This window comes from Macrobrachium nipponense, chromosome 4 (genome assembly GCF_015104395.2).
Source record: "Macrobrachium nipponense isolate FS-2020 chromosome 4, ASM1510439v2, whole genome shotgun sequence".
Lineage (NCBI taxonomy): Eukaryota > Metazoa > Arthropoda > Malacostraca > Decapoda > Palaemonidae > Macrobrachium > Macrobrachium nipponense.
The window spans coordinates 86,917,465-86,933,189 of NC_061100.1; positions in this window are offsets into that span (position 1 = coordinate 86,917,465).

The following is a 15,725-nucleotide window of genomic DNA, read 5'->3' on the forward strand; positions in this document are numbered from 1 at the left end:
CCAATTGCTCTAACCAGTTGTGTTAGCAAGATTTATGAGAGGATGGTCATGCTCGACTTGTGTGGTATTTGGATTCAAAGAATCTTTTATCTAATCGGCAGTTTGGCTTTAGGAAAAATAGAAGTACTTCTGACCCTTTGATGTTCCTTACTCGGGAGATACAGAATGCTTTTGCTGTGCAAAACCAGACTGTTGCAGTGTTCTTTGACCTAGAAAAAGCCTACGACACGACCTGGCGAGGGGGTATCCTTATGCAACTTGTAGAGTGGGGTGTTGTGGGTAATTTATTCTATTGTCTGAAAGATTTTTTGTCAGAACGTTACCTGAAAGTAAGAGTGGGCTCTTACATTTCTTCTGCTTTCCCTCAGGAAGAAGGGTTACCTCAGGGAAGCGTTCTTAGTCCAACACTCTTTAATGTAGCTGTCAACGGTCTACTAGAACAAGTTCCTGTCGGGGTGCATGGTCTGGCCTTTGCTGATGATTATGCAATAATCTGTAGTAAGTCCACAGCTGTTGAAGCTTGTCAAATGATCCAGACTGCTATTAATGCTTCAACATCATGGGCCAATGCTAAAGGGTTCAAATTTTCACCAGAAAAAACCAAAGCTATACGATTTTGTCGATTACGAAGAGTGGAAGAGATCCCTACGTTGTTTTTTAAACAATTCGATTTTTACCTTATGAAGATAGCATTAAGTATCTAGGTGTTACATTTGATAAGAAATTAACTTTTACTCAACATGTTAATGAAGTTGTATGTAACGTGAAACTTCGACTTAATATTCTTAAAGTTGTATCTAATTTTAACTGGGGGCAGATCGAATTACCCTTTTGAGGATGTACCAGGTGTTATGCCTAAGCAAAATTGATTATGGTTGCCAAGTTTATGGTTGTGCGTGCAAGACAACACTGCAGAAATTAGATGTTGTCCATAATATGGCTTTACGTATTTGTACGGGAGCCTATAGAACTTCACCAGTAGAAAGCCTATATGTTGAGTCCGGTTTTCCCCCACTATTTATCCGTAGGGAGGAATTAGGCTTGAGAGCCATATCAAGAATACTTACGTCAAAGCTAAACCCTAACTATAAGTACGTTAGAGAACCAACTGACAGAGCCCCAAATAGACCGAGACTTCCAAAGCCGCTTGAGGTCCGACTAGCAAGCTCTGCCAGGGAGGTGGGATTACTTCCCCCTGCAGTAGCTGAAATTTCGCCTTCAAAGTTTCCTCCTTGGAATAGACCATGCCTAGAAATCTGCCCAATTAGGGACAGCAGGAGCAACAGTTCTGGTGAACAGTTGAGGGCAAGTTTCTTGGACCATGCTTCCGAACATGTGATTCTCATCATATATATACTGATGGCTCGAAGGGTTCTGATGGTGTTGGTTGCTCTGTAGTGACTGGTGGTAATATAATTAAAAAGAAACTTCCTTCTAATTCTTCTGTTTTTACAGCTGAACTGCTGGCAGTTTTGACTGCTCTTAAATATATCTTTTATAGTTCTGTACCAACAAGGTTTTTACCATTTTTACCGACTCTTTGAGTGTTTTATCTTCTCTAAAAAGCCTAGTCTCTTGCCATCCTTTAGTGCAAGAAGTACAAGATTGGTTTTATCTTTTAATTAATAGAAGAGGATTTTCTGTTGGATTTTGTTGGGCTCCGTCCCATGTTGGAATTGTTGAGAATGAGCGAGCCGACGCTGCTGCTAAGGCTGCAACTAGGCTTAGGCACATTTCCAACATGGGCGTCCCTGTATCTGATTTTAAAAGTACCATTCGATTTTATTGTAGAGACCAGTGGCAGGCCCACTGGTCTACTTTAGATAATAATCTTAAATTGAAATCGATTAGGCCTTCTGTTCATCCTTGGCCTCATAGCCGGATGGATAGAAGGTCTGAGATAGTTTTAGCTAGATTGCGTATTGGCCACACTAAATATACTCACGGGTATCTAATGACGAGTGGAGCAGATAGGCAGGTTCCTCGCTGTTCCACCTGTCATGTGGATTTGACTGTGGTGCATATTTTGGTGGAGTGCCCTCATTTTGAAACCAAACGTAGAGCTTGTTTGCTGGCAAATAAGTCTCTTGCCGATATTTTAGGTGAAGGTGCTCGGGCAGAGCAAATTATGACATTTTTAAAAAATATTGGTCTTTTTTACGAATTGTAGTTTTCTTTTAATTGTTTTAGGTTTCTTGTTTGGTTTTTATGAATGAATGATTTGTATGTTAGATCGGTTGTGTGTATGTTTGTTTGTGTGACAGTGACTTTTTTTATTAAGATATATATGCGCTGAATGGCCCCTCGGCTCCGGCGCTTGGCTATGTGCCAAAAATGTTATAATCTAATCTAATCTTAATTCATTATATGAGCCACATTCCTGTACCATATAAAGTCTGCTTAGTGCAGGCTAGGCCTGCTACTTAGGCTATTTCTCCCGTTCGAGCCCCCTTCTGGTCGGAAAATTATCACAGTGACCCATGGTGTAAGACGGCCCACTTCGCTGATAAGTGACCACCCTAACCAATGTGATACCACGGTAGGCTATAGACCTTGTCATATTACCACCTATGGTGGTAGCCTACACTTTGGCTACTAGTGATCGTCCTAATCAGTGCCAAGGCCATTTGCGATAAACCTGGGTTTCCTGTTAACTAATACCCCTACGGGGTAAGTTATATTTACGACCAGTTCTCTGGCCACTCATGATCGCGTGGGTAGTCAGTCTCTAATCGACCACTACCCACTACCCTCTCCCCCCCCCTTTTTAACCCTCCTTCCCGGGAGGGTTAGGGTCTGGGGGACTGGGCTAGTCGTTCGAGAACGGCCCAACAATAGTTGACAGAGCGGAGGCGGAGCTCCGTCACCGAAGTTTATAACTCCGGGGGTTAATATTCATATACTATATATATATACAATTTTGGGTTTTTTCATTACTTTTCCATTAGTAGTTTATGGAAAGAGGAGCCTTGCCCTCATCCATATGGCCGGAGCTAAGTATTATTGGATGGGATATCCCTCCTCCCGACTTACTACCTCCGGTCCCCTTCCCCCTCCTGTTGTAACTAACGGTTAGGCAATGTGCAAATATGTGTATAGAATAGTCTTCGTTACATGAATGGTACGAGATATTGGCTCCGCACCTTTGCGGTACCAACGGAGGACACCTACATCCACTGACGGACCGCTCGATAATTTCATAACTTATCAAGGTCTATTCTCTTGGCTGGTAGTAGCCTACACCAATATACTATACACCTCCGGTACCTACCGGAATTGTAGAGTTGAGCTTGCACTCCTCATAGCAAAATGTATATACGTACATACACCTCCAGCACTTACCGGAGTTGTAGAGTTGAGCTTGCTCTCCTCATAGCAAAATTTATATAATTTGGTGTTTACGGCACCACTCTAGGCTTCAGGCGCACGTCCTAGCTCCGGCTAGTATCAATTGGTAGTACTATCAGTGATCCAAATTTCAAAAGTGATGCATGCTATTATAAGGCCGCATGTCTTAATAAGTATATATACTTATAGTTTAAGTTAAAATTCTCCTAGAGGAGCTGATGCTCATTAATGCTTTCCTATTACAGAAGGCTCGTTGCTTGTCTCCAGGTGCTCCGCCTCCTTTAATGACCCGGTAGGCCATGAAGTCTGCCGGTCTCATGCTAACTGTTCAATTTCCTTTGTGGCGGAGGAAGGCCAACCTCCTTATATGATATGGCACCCAGAGGCTTGCTCGCTGTGCTTCGAGCTGGTCATGATTCTGGCCGATGACCAGGTAAGCACTATGAAACCTTCTGTCCTCATTGTTTCTTAGTTTAAGTCTATATAGCTTTTCAAACACCCTATATCTGGTAATATTGGTAATACAAACCGATCCTGTAGGAAGGTTAAACTCCCTCCTTTATTACAGGCAGATGAGGATAGCAGTCAGGTAGCCAAGACTAGTCTGAGGCAGTGGGTTTCGGGCTACGGGCGGAATGCTCTGTCTGGGTGCCTGTACGTCCTGGACTATAGTCTGGGGACTCGCCTCTTCCCGGGCTCACCTTTGGCTTCTGTGAAGAAGGATCTGGCTGCGCCCATCATAGAAGCAACCCAGGACGCGACTGCCCCCACCACCGGAAGACCAGCAATTGTCGGGAGACGTCGCGGCAATTAACATCCATTTAGAACCGATGGATGAGCAGGTTAGTTGTGAGGTAAGCGAGGCAGGTAGCCTCCTAAGTCCCACCCCCTCTTCTTCTTTCCGCGGCTTTGACAAGCCCACCCCTACTCCTTGGGAAGGTTCGAGGTCAGTCCGTCCCAAGGAAAAGTCCCTTAAGGCAACTAAATCGTTGCCTAAGGTACCTAGGCCAGCTCCGCCAGCGGCGTCAGGGTTGTCACTGGCCCCTAGGCCCTCGACTTCCTCTGCTATTTCGCCAGCTGCCAAGGTTTCTCTCCCTACTAAGGGATCGAGAGCAAAGTCCGCTAAAACCAAGGCGGCGGAGTCTAACCTTGATCATGACCTCCTTGCTGACATTCTGTTGTCGAAGGTCAGGGATGCAGTCGATGAGAGATTCGACTCATTGAGGCGGACCTCCGGCTCAGACAACCAGGCCATCTCAGACATAGTGGCGGAGCAGTTAAGACCTATAAAGGAAATGATGGCGGGCCTGCTCCACTCCGGATCTCTGGTCATAGTATCAGAAGTTCCAGATGCCTCAAAATTACCGCCATTCCATAAGAGCAACCCATGGCGGTTCGCCCTTCACGCACCATACATGGATGGCAAACTGACCCTGGAGGGTTTAGGCACTCATCCATTGGAGGATTTTGAATTCCATCCAGAGAACCTCCAGTTCCCATTTAATGGATTCGCCAGACTAACGGAAAATGCATTAGTCAGGGTCGACAAAGTTCCCAAGGAAACTGTAATATTTCCTAAGGAACAAGCCCAAGCCATCTGGGCCCGTACTCTGACGGAATGGAAATGCGTTAATACTAGATTAATGCCTCATGAGAGGTCATTTACTATTTTCACGACACCCGACGAAGTCCCATCTCCCTTCATGGACAAGGTTGCGGAGTTAACACTCCAAGCAATCACGGATGAGAAGCCAATGCCAGTCCTAAAACAGACGGAAGCTACCTCCCTCCTTATGCCTGCCAACAGAGTTTTGGCATAATGCTCCGGCTACATTCACGGTCAGCAAACTAGACCCTGACTGCGCCTCGACCTTGTTCTCCAACAACCTCCCTAAGCTGCCGGAGAACATGCTAAAATCTGAATTCAAGGCTAGGACTAGACTGGCTAGATCTACCAACTCCGTGGCCTCACTGGAGTTCTAGCCTCTATCTATAAGGATGAGCAGCTCTTTCAGGTCCTGACAAAAAGTCTACTACAGACTTTTCAGTTGGACTTGTACGACTTTGGCGTAGCAAGAAGAGTGAGTAGGAAGTATGTTTTGGCGGAGGCTACTATTAGGCATGAGTCTAATAGATTAATCAAAACCTCCATCTGGGGCGAGAACCTCTTCCCTCAAGAAGAGGTCAACACTGTTTTGAAAGAAGCCTCCAGGGCTAATCAAAGCCTCCGTGCCCGATGGGGTTTGCCTGCCAAACGAAAGTTTGAGGCAACAGGCAAACAGCCTAGATTTAGGAAGAAGCAAAGATACTTTGCACCTTATAAGACAGCTCGTCCTCAACAGATGGCACAACCAATACCCCTGGCCCAGATGTCAAAGCCATCGACATCAAAAGTCCAGCCACAACAGCAGTTTGTTCTTCTTCAGGCCCCACAAGGTCAACAGCCTGCTGCTACAGCAGCCTTGATGGCCTCCCCTGCCTTCAACCCTATCTATGAAGCCAGTGGTTCTCTTTGGGACTACAATAGACAAGCCGGTAGGGCTAGAGGCCACTCCCGGCTGTGTAGTGGGTCTAGAGGCAGGGGGTTCCGTGGAGGCAGGGGTTATAAGCCCACATCGAACCAGTGAGACCCATCAGGTAGGAGGGAGGCTATACTGGTTCAGAGATCAATGGACTTTCAGCCCTTGGGCTTACAGCATAATCTCCAAGGGCCTGGGGTGGATGTGGAAAGGAGGATCCCCACCACCACCAGTGAACTTCCAGACCCCAACCGCGGACCTGGAAGAATACACCAAAGATCTCTTGCAGAAAAAGGCAATAAAAAGAGTAAAGAGCTTGAAATTTCAGGGGCGTCAGTTTACTGTCGCAAAGAACTCAACCAAAAGAAGAGTCATCCTGGACTTGTCCAAACTCAATTCTTACATTCTTTGCGACAAGTTCCGCATGCTGACATTCTTGCAGGTGCGGACCTTACTACCCCGTGGGGCCGTCACCACCTCTATAGATCTTACAGACGCTTATTATCATGTTCCGATAGCAAGGAACTTCTCTCCGTACCTAGGCTTCCGTCTGGGCAACAAGGCGTATGCATTCAAAGTCATGCCATTCGGTCTCAACACAGCGCCCAGGATATTCACCAAACTAGGAGAGACAGTAGTACAAGAACTCAGGAACCGCAGGATAATGCTGGTAGCCTACCTAGACGACTGGCTCATTTGGGCGACCACGGTCGAGGAATGCCGCAGAGCGACAGTCACAGTCATAGAATTCCTAGAGCTTCTAGGATTTCAATTGAACAAAGAAAAGTCACGGCTGGAACCAGCTTCCCAATTCCAATGGCTAGGAATACAATGGGACCTGAAGCAACACAAGCTATCTCTTCCACCCAAGAAGGCCAAGGAGATAGCTGTGGCTAAAAAAGTTCATCAGGAACAAGAAGGCCTCTTGACGTACCCAAGAGAGGATTCTCGGTTCACTGCAATTTGCGTCAGTAACAGACGTCTTACTGAAAGCCAGATTGAAAGATATCAATCGAGTTTGGAAAAAGAGAGCCAACAATCTTCTCAGAGACAAAGTCTCAGTAATCCCCTCCGTGTTAACGAAGAGACTTCATCCATGGTTGAATCTCAAAAATTTATCCAAGTCAGTGCCAATACACTTCCCTCCTCCGACAGTGACAATTCATACAGACGCGTCACTGAGTGGTTGGGGGGGATACTCTCAGCATCAGAAAACTCAAGGGAAATGGTCAAACATACTCAGACAGTTCCACATAAATGTATTAAGAGGCTATGGCAGTTTTTCTGACACTAAAAAAGTTATCTCCACCCAAGAACAACCATGTGAGGATAGTCTCGGACAGCCTAGTGGTAGTCCATTGCATAAACGGGAGGTTCCAAATCAAGCAAACTGAATCATGTTCTAATAGCATTATTTACCTTGGCAGCAAAGATGCACTGGCACCTGTCAGCAACCCATCTGGCAGGAGTCAGGAATGTAATAGCGGACGCTCTATTCAGGACCAAACCACTAGAATCAGAATGGTCCCTAGACATGAATTCATTCCAGTGGATTTCCAATCAAGTTCCAGGTCTACAAATAGATTTATTTGCAATAGAGTCCAACCACAAGCTCCCATGCTATTTGGCCCCCAACCTGGACCCTCTGGCTTATGCCACGGACACATTGACATTAGATTGGAACCTTTGGCAAAAGATTTACCTCTTTCCTCCAGTGAATCTTCTGATGAAAGTGTTACACAAGCTACGTTCCTTCAAGGGACAAAATAGCCTTGGTAGCCCCCAACTGGCCCAAAAGCAACTGGTTTCCGCTCCTTTTAGAGCTGAAACTCCATCCCAGACAGATCCCTCGCCCAGAATTGACACAAGTAGTACAAACTCAAATTGTGTCAGCTTCCTCAAGACTTCTGCAAACCCTAACTTTATGGATTTCATGAAGTTTGCGGCTCAAGAAGATGCGAGTATTGATCCATGTAATGCCATGTTCATAGAATCGGACAAGAGGGATTCAACGCTTAGGCAATATGACTCAGTTGTTAAGAAGTTATCTGAATTTTTAAGGCATTCAGACATCCATAAAATGACCCCAAATCTGGCCATTTCATTTTTCAGAACATTATTTGGAAAAGGCTTAGCCGCCAGTACCATTACGACAATCAAATCAGCCTTGAAGAAAATATTTCAAGTCGTATTCAACATAAACTTAGCAGATTCATATTTCTCTTCCATTCCTAGAGCATGTGCACGCCTTAGACCAACTGTCCGTCCACAAAAGGTCACTTGGTTCTTGAATGATGTCCTAAAACTGGCGTCAGACACGAATAATGAATCTTGTACTTATATTACTCTTCTAAGAAAAACTTTGTTTCTAACAACTATGGCCTCAGGCGCCAGAATATCTGAACTTTCAGCTTTCTCTCGAAATTCAGAAAACATAGATTTCCTTCCATCAGGAGAAGTGTTACTCTCCCTGGATCGGAGTTTCCTGGCAAAAAATGAGGACCCCCAAAGTAGGTGGTTTCCCTGGAAAATTGTTCCTCTACCCCAGGACACATCTCTGTGCCCTGTTGCGACTCTTGAGTCCTTTTTGGCCAGGACCTCCACAAAGTCCTCTGGTCCTCTCTTTAATAGAGAACAAGGTGGCACGATCTCTATAAAAGGCATTAGACAACAGATACTTTATTTCATAAAACAAGCAAACCCGGAGTCATTTCCACATGCTCATGACATTCGGGCAGTAGCTACATCAATTAATTATTTTCAAAATATGAACTTTGAGGATCTTAAAAAATATACAGGTTGGAAATCTTCATCAGTTTTCAAACGCCACTATTTGAAAAACCTTCAAGCTCTGAAATATTCAGCTATAGCCACAGGGAGTTTAGTCTCCCCCGAATAACATTTCCTGTAACCTCCTGTCCTTCAGTTCTCTATCCTTCCTCCCCCCCTCCCCTTTTTCCTCCTCCTTTCTACCTGCCTCATTAGTACTCGCCACGATGCCTCTCTCCTCGGTTAGGTAGAGCCCGGCGACCCCAAATTATTCAGGATGTACTTATGTAATCAATCCCGGACAAGCCTTATGATCCGCTCATTCATGTCTAAAATTTGTATCAAATATGATACCTATGTGATAATTACCTTTGTTCTACCATTAAGAGTAATTAATTATAAGCCTTAACTTAAGTCTTAGTCTTTAAGTTCTAGTTTATTAAGTTTTTCTATTTTGTTTATATGGTTTTATATTAAGTAAACTTATATATTATAACGAAATATTCATTTCTCCTCTTAAGTTTACTCTTTAATAAGCTTTTGGCTTAGAAGGCATTCTCTTGTATATTTTCACGGCAAACACAGGTCGACCCAGAAAAGGGATTTTGACGAAGGAAAAATCTATTTCTGGGGAGAGACCTGTGTCACCCGGTGAAAAGATCCTTATAGCCTCTTTTCTGATATAAATACTTTCTAAATATACCAGAGAAAAAGTTAGCATTGGTAAGCAGAGGTTACTACCCTCGCGCGAGCACCCAAAGGGCGTCGTGTATAAAGTTCGGGGCGTTTGAAAGCCAATATTCACAGGTCTCCTGCCATTTAGAGTATTCCTTCTCAAAACCCCAATACTACCACTGTTGACGCCCGATGCGAGCGCCACCACTCAATCTTTGCTTTTCTAGATACCTTTTCTTGGCTTGGATAGTTGTAGGGGTGGGAAAATTTGGGTTGGGTTCACCGGGTGACACAGGTCTCTCCCCAGAAATAGATTTTTCCTTCGTCAAAATCCCTTTCTCATGTAAAGAAAAAAGAACAAAAATTATAACTCAAGTTCCAAATCTGTTTACCAAAGTTTTTCTCATAACTTTTGAAGGAAAATTTTCCCAAATATTTTTGAGAGAGCATTTTTGCTTTTTAAAAATAATATGAAGGTCAGGGCTAGGATGATTTAATAATTTTACTTGCTGTATCATGAAAGAGCTTATACAAAAATATTAATGGTCAGTTTGGATTAAGCCAGAATTAAGTCAACATGGGCCTTTCACATACGGGAACCTTTGAACTCTTCTCAAACAGCTCAGAGAAAGATGATAAAAATAATTAATAGGTAGATAATAATAGTTAACAATATAGTTTAAACTTAACAATATAAATACTCTAAAATAAAGTATCACCAGATTTACATTACAAACAAAGAAATATAGCAGATAAATCATGGAAAGTCATGTTTAAAATAATGCATCTGCAAAGTTCCAGTAAAACATGATGCCTGTGTCATCTTACTAGTGACAGGCAGTACATTTCTATTTATATCAGTATGTAGGTATTGTATTATGCTCAGTGCTCTTACTTTACTTTACTTACTTTATCTTCCCGCCACTGGCCAGTGGCATAAGGCTGATACAGTTCCTCTCCATCTGTCTCTATCCCGAGCTATTTCCCTTGCTTCCTCTAGTTTATGGATTTCATCCTCAAGATTCTTGACATTTATGTTTTATCCACCTCGTTCTTGGTCTACCCAGCAATCTTCTTCCTATTTGTACTGCTCTCTAATCCCATCCATCCTCTCAACATGTCCAAACCATTTCAGCCTTCCCCTCTTCAGCCTGATACTGACTGGCCTTTGCCTCAATCTCATCCTGATGTCTTCCTTTCTAATACAATCATCCCATTTAATGCCAAGTATCCTTCTCAGCAGCTTCATCTCAAAAGCATCCAACCTTCTCTCCTCTGTTCTGGTCAGTGCCCAGGTGGACGAACCATACATCAGGACTGGTAGTACTACTGCAATGAATATTCTCATCTTAGTTTTCAAGCTGATTTCATGCCTTGACCAAACATTTTTTCTCAGAACCTCAAAAGCTCTTGCTGCTCCTAGTTTTCTTCTTTGTATATCTTCACTTTTCCTCCTGTCTGCTGGTACCACACTTCCCAAGTATACTAACTTCTCAACTTGCTTGAGTTCCTGTCCCCTGATTGTCATATCCTCCATATGCACCCAATCGTCATCCTTACTCACGACCATGATCTCGCTCTGCTCAGTGCTCCCTGTATCAAAATTATTTGCATGCACTGTACATCTAGGTACAACAGTAGAACTTGTAATCAAACTTAAATTTTCATCTCATTCACAAATGAATTATCAACTGAGCTAAATTTCTCTTCCATTGTGGGTTTGAATTCATAATTCTCTCAATTTCCTGATTAGTTGTGCATAATCCAGAAGTGCAATGGATTCAAGATAAGCTCGGGAAATTTAGTGCCTCTAACAAAATTGTATGGTTCTACTATATTTCTTCCTTTACTGATTTACCTGACTGCTGATTTAAGAAGTTCATTTCAGCATACATATCTGCCACTGTTAAGGAACTTGACCACTGAACTGACAAAAAAGTATGAAGTCATAAGCATTCATTCGTTTTTTCATGAACTTGAAGATCGAATACCCTAAAATGTTCATAACTAAATGTGTAGTGCACTAGTACAATAATCATCGATGAATCTTTATATTAGTTTGTTACAAAATATTGCATAATGACATATATAACTTCATAAAAGGGAGAATTACAATACCATAGACGGCTGACTATTCACAGTTCCGGATTTGTGGCTTCGCATATTTGTAGAATTTTCTGTTGGACGCATATCCATACTGTTTATGGAAAATTCACCTATTTGGAATTTTTCAAAGAAAAAATTCACTAATTACTGTATTTTCATATTTTTGTGATAAAACTATACTAAAATACTAAGGTATTAGCATTTTTAGTTTTTTTTTTTAATGTTTGAACTATCAAAATAGGTAGAAGTGTTTTTAGAGGGGTGTCAAGTATTTGTATATTTTAGCTATTTGTGGTGGGTTGTGGTAGGCATCCCCTGCAAAGGACTCTATAAAAATGAATTCAAATTGTTTACAAGGAGACTGCTAAGTAACAAGTGTCCGATATGAAACTTCTCCCATAACACTATGGAAATTTCACAAAGTAGTAACATCACTATCACTGAAGAAAGGACATACTTTTAAACACTGTTCAATTGGAGATGTTCATATAACAGGTACGCTTCCAACAATGATGACCTATTCTCAAACTGAGATTAGCTATTTTATAATATGTATAGTATTTTACAAATAAAAAATACTGATGTTCTTCATTTCTTGAAAAGAATTTCTGTGACAAACCTCTTACTTTTCCTGAAAGGCACATGCATTCTGGATAGACATACAGTTATAGAAGCACTCTAAACATATATGCCATATAATAACATGGACAAACAGGAAACAGAGGATGCAGACTAGTGTGTCCTTCAAATTAGTACTCTAAAGTACTCTACATACAGGAGCACTATATGTACTTTGTAGCATCAGTTCCTTTGTTCCCAAGATGCTTTGGTTTCCACAGCTAGTTGTTTACTTCCTCCCTCACCTCATCTCCCATTCAGATGCCTTATTTCAAACTTTAATATATTACTAATTACCACCCATCACTTCAAAGGAATCTTTAACATACAAATTTGATAGGTGGTCAATTGAAACTATTTGTGGTACACAACTACTAACTTGACCTCTTGGAATGGAAAACTAAGGTTTTAGTTTCTAAAATGACTGCCTTATAGGCTGCTTTAAATCTTCACTATAAATTTGGCCTCTCCAGTAATTTTAAGTAATGTCCAACCTTAATGGGTAAACACTTGACAGAAGTGTAAATTTAAACTTAGTATACAGAAATAAATACAAGGAAATGGAATAAAGTCATACAAACAAGATTTAAACAGATCATGTGACTTTAAATTGGAATTAAAATACAAATACTGTACTTTAATGGACCTGACACTGTCATCTGCTAAAATACCACCTTGCAATACATACAGATATGGACCATGTTACTTCATGATACTGAAAATATGTGATTAATTATGAAATTCAGTACAGCCATCTGAAGTAAATGCTCACACTCAATCTTTGCCAACCCTAATTTGAGAATAAAGAATAAGTAATGCAGATTCCAGCTTAGACTAGTGAACCGGTCTTTAGAACCCCACCCAGCTAAGTGCAGAGTATATATAGACAGACTTTCCAACATATCAAATGATCTTATGTCTTTTTTTGTAATATTTTGTAATAAGAACTGTAACTTGCTTTATTTATTTTTACAAGCCTGGAATGATAGTCCTAATACTGGTAAAGTTTTTTGTCAGTTAAGCAACAATTATGTGCAATAATAATGTAAATAACACCAAAACTAACATTGTACTGAAATTTTTGTGTAAAAATATCATTACATACAGTATTCTTGTATACAAACCTAACAGTTTACACAAACTTGAATGCGTGGTCAGGGTTTACAGAGGTACCATAGAATGAAGAAGAATATCTATGTATGCATTCAGAGACCCCCAGCACCACCACAGTGGCAAGCCATTTCCTTGTGCTATCTTGGCCTTCCACAATGTGCGAGGGTTGTACTGTATTAAAACTAGTAATTAATTTAATTGTAATTAATTTGTTTATTATAAGAAAAAATTCATTTGTTTCAGCATAAAACCCTTTAGTTTACATGAGCCTGATCAGCTAATTAGAAATGCAAAATTCTTGTGGGCTGTGAAATTTTGAAACTTGAGCACTAGAAAGGCAGTATCCTGAGTGAATGTGATCCAAACACATTTTTTAGGCTAACAAGGAATCCTGTAGCTGGCCTGGTTTTTCATTAGTTAGGCAAGGTAATATTCTTTCTTTTACAGATTGGGCAAACAAACATACGAACTTAACCTTCACTATGGCAAACCAGAACACACCCCAGAGGTGTCTGCACATACATAAAAGGAATAGTTATGAGGAAAAGAAAAGAGAGTAGACTGTACCTGCTTCAGGAATAATTAATACCAGGCTTTCAGACACCACAAAACCAATAAAGTAAAAGTTTAGATAGTTGTGAAATAGGTGTCTTGGATGAAACTTTACAAAAGTCATGGGAGATCTCAAAGAGGAAAAAATGACATTTTTAGAATAAAATACAATTTTATGTATACTTCTGAAGTTTGTGGTGGCACCACCTAGTTTTGGCTAAGTGATACCCTACTGGGGGAGAGAGAAACCAGTTCCTCGCTGAACGAGTGGTTTTTGTGCTCGGCTGCCAATCTGGTCTGAAGTTCGATTCCCGGCTCTGCCAACGCAGGATCAGAGGAATCTATTTCTGGTGATAAAAATTCATTTCTCGATATAGTGTGGTTTGGATCCCACAATAAACTGTAGGTCCTGTTGCTAGGTGACCAAGTGGTTTGTAGCCTTGTAAAAATATCTAATCCTTCAGGCCAGCCCTAGGAGAGCTGTTAATCAGCTCAGTGGTCTGGTAAAACTAAGATATACTTAACTAAACCCATCGGATCAGAGGTTAGAGAGGTTGCGAGTGGTGGCACGCGACTTTTTGTCGCAACCACACCAATCAGCTCATCAGTGGCAGGTTCTTCTGGGAATTTGGTCTTCTCTGGAGAAGCTGGTCCCTCATGGGCATCAACATCTTCAGTCTTTGCAATGGAGACTGAGGGAATTCTGGTCTCCGGCAGGGGACTCACCCCCTAATAAGGGTTCCTCTGTCTCTAGAAGTGAGAGAAGACCTTCGTTGGTGGTTGGACGACCAAAATCTCTTGAAGGGTGTTCCTTTGCGTTCTCTCCTCCCGGAGTTCCTTCTGCTTTCAGACACCTCCCTCGCAGGTTTGGGAGGCTCATTTAGGTGGCCTCATTGCCTCAGGCGTTTGGAGTTTGGAGGACAAGCAGCAGCATATCAACATCTTGGAGTTGAAGGCAGCCTTTCTGGGTCTGAAGGAGTTTCAGGAGAAAGTAGAGGGTCATTCTGTCGTTCTCATGTTGGACAACACCACGGTGGTCGCTTATGTGAACAAGCAGGGGTGCCTGATTTCACATCAACTTCACGCCTTGACCGTCAAGGTTCACCAGTGGACGGTGAGCAATTCAGTACAGCTCTCAGCCAGGTAAATCCCAGGCAAACGGAATGTGGTCGCAGACAAGCTCATTCGTCGGGATCAGATCCTAGGCACTGGAATGGTCCCTTCATCAGGTAGTGGCTGACAAACTTCCAGGTTTGGGGGAGACCCATGCTGGACCTTTTCGTGACCTGGTTCAACAGGGAACTGGAGATATTCTGTTCAGTGGTTCTGGGTCCTCTAGTGTTAGCAGAGGACACATTCCAACATCCCAGGGATAACCTGGAGGTGTATGCCTTCCCTCTGTTTTGTTTGATCCGTCAAGTCCTGAACAGGTTGAAGAGTTTGCAGGTCTCTGGATGACCTGTAGCCTCAGGCGGAGGTTCTGTGGGAAATTACCTTGGCAGCATCCCGTGTCAGCCGCATGTAGAAAGGTTCCACCAGTCAGTAGAATCTGTCTCTTCACGGTTGGAGGCTATCAAGTATCTCCTCCGAGGGAGAGGATTTTCTCAGAGGACACCAGCGCATATGTCCAGCAGTCTAAGGTTGACCTCTGCAGTTTACCAAGCCAAATGGGCGATTTACTGTGATTGGTGTCGTAAACAGGGTTTTTCTCTACTCGGAACTTCTATTCAGCACATAGACTTTTTGACCTTCCTCAGAGATGAGAAAGGTTTGTCTGTTTCCGCCATTAGAGGCTACAGGGCGGCCCTGAGTTTAGTGTTATGTATTAGAGGTATCGACATCTCCTCATCCTGGGAACTTTCCTTGCTAGTTAAAGGGTTTGAGCAATCGATTTCCCCTAGAGAGCTCAATCCCCCGACATGGAATGTTTATTTGGTCCTGAGAAGTTTCACTAAAGCTCCATATGAGCTTTTGCGTCGTTCATCAGACAGGGACTTGACACTCAAAATGGTTTTCCTCCTGGCC